We start from the raw sequence: 1,980 nt of genomic DNA on the forward strand, positions 1-1,980 counted from the left end.
TCACCTGAGCAATGGGGAAAATCATTATATATGTGTGTGTGTGTGTGTGTGTGTGTGTGAATAATAATTGAATGGGTTAAAATCTGGCATAAAATAAGAACTATGTGAGTGTTTGATAGTATTATCAGGGCCAATTTTGTATATTTCAGCCTAGGTCTTTGTTTTTCCTGTTTCCTACTCCTGAGAGCTAGGGATAGATACGGATTAGGGATCGCAAGGGCTACATTCCAGGCCCTAGGAAAGGTTTGGTCAGTAAGAGACAATGACGACAACAAAATGACAAGTAGGTGAGACACTTGTCTTGAGCTGCCTTCTTTATAACTCGGAAGGCTGGGCAATGAAATGCTCCTCAGAACAGCAGCTGAATGTGTTTGAGATGGCGTGTCTCAGGAGGACTTTAGGCGTCACATGGATAGGCTGTGCAACGATGATATTAAGAAACATCCCCATCCACAGAAGGAAGTAAACTACAGGATATGGCAACAGCGCTTGAGATACGTCAGCCATGTTATCAGAATGAATGACGGGAGATACCCGAAGATAGCATTGCTTGGAGGAGTGCCCGGGATAAGGAGAAGAGGAAGGTCCCCCAAACGTTGGATAGACAGAATAAAAAAGACTGTGGAACCCTGGGTATGTATGACAATAACACGAGCATCTAGCACTGCTCAGGTTAGGAACAGCTGGAGAACCACCATAAACCGGCTGCCCATGCGTCCTCAAGCATTGGCAGGGCATAAATGATGATGATTGATAATTCCTGAGAGTTGCCTAGGGAACCACTTGAGGACATAACAGATTAGAGGAAAGAGAGGGATTGTTTGGACAAGCACTCCTAAACATCTACTGGTACCTCGTGTTCCTTCTCAGTTCCAGCCTGCTGTTCTGAAAATCTCCCCCCACACCCATGGTGGGTGGGTGGGGGCATCCTTGCTCCTCATGAGGTTTTTATGGCAAACTAAAGACCACCCTCGAGAGCCCATGAGTTTGTCAGAGTTACTTACAAGACATGGATGATGCCCATGGATAACGGGCAGACATGAGGGTGACTTTTAAACAGTCACACTGGAATTCCTGTATTCAACAGTGGTTGATGGCTTTCCTAGGGCTGTGTAGAAAAGAGTGTCCCCTCCCCTAGTCCTTCCCCACCTGCACCTATGTTCTGGTCCCTCCTTGAGACATCTTGGGCCATGTGTGATTAGGACAGAATTGCACAAAACTGGTTGGGAGAAGTGGCTGGGTATTCATGAGGGTCTCATGACCTCCTTCCCCCTTCTATGTGGGAACCCGGGTAGTCAACAAGCCCAGCTGGGCCCAGCTGAACTCCTGAAGACAGTCTCATTTTGGCTCAGAGGATAGCCATGTACAACACCTGCTACACCTGTTTCTTATCAACACAAAAGAAGCTCTGCATTTGGTCTCCATATCGTCAGTCCTAGGTTGTGTTTTCTGTTACACACTTGTGACCCCTTCTCTGTGTGTGTATAATGTTGAGGCTTAAATCCACCCCTTAAGCATACCGACCATACAATTGATCTTCCACCATCAATTTGATCTTCCACACTCCAATTTTGTTGTTTTGTTTTAATTTCTTGCACCGTTCCACTGAAATCCAGATCCACGTCATTTATCTCGAAATGTCTGAGATGGCAAGACGCTCACTAAAGAATATTCTACCGCTAAACAGATACCACTTCAGACAAATAGAGAAATAGGACTCAGATCAAGAGCTGCAGGGTGATCTGTGAACACACCAGCACCAAACATCTCCACCTATTCTCCTGCTTGTGTCTGGAGGTGAATCAGAGGAACTCCCGAGCTGCTCTTCCTCTCCCTCTTACGAACCGTTCTTGAGTCCGTGCCATCTAGGCGCCGAGTAGATTATTCTGTTTGCCAGTTGTTATTTAATAACATGGACTCCTCTTAATGAACTTGCAGGGGCAGAAGAAAAGCCTGGACATATTTTGTTTAAGTATCCCT

The sequence above is a fragment of the Chionomys nivalis genome, chromosome 13 (assembly GCF_950005125.1).
Source record: "Chionomys nivalis chromosome 13, mChiNiv1.1, whole genome shotgun sequence".
NCBI classification, from domain to species: Eukaryota; Metazoa; Chordata; class Mammalia; order Rodentia; family Cricetidae; genus Chionomys; species Chionomys nivalis.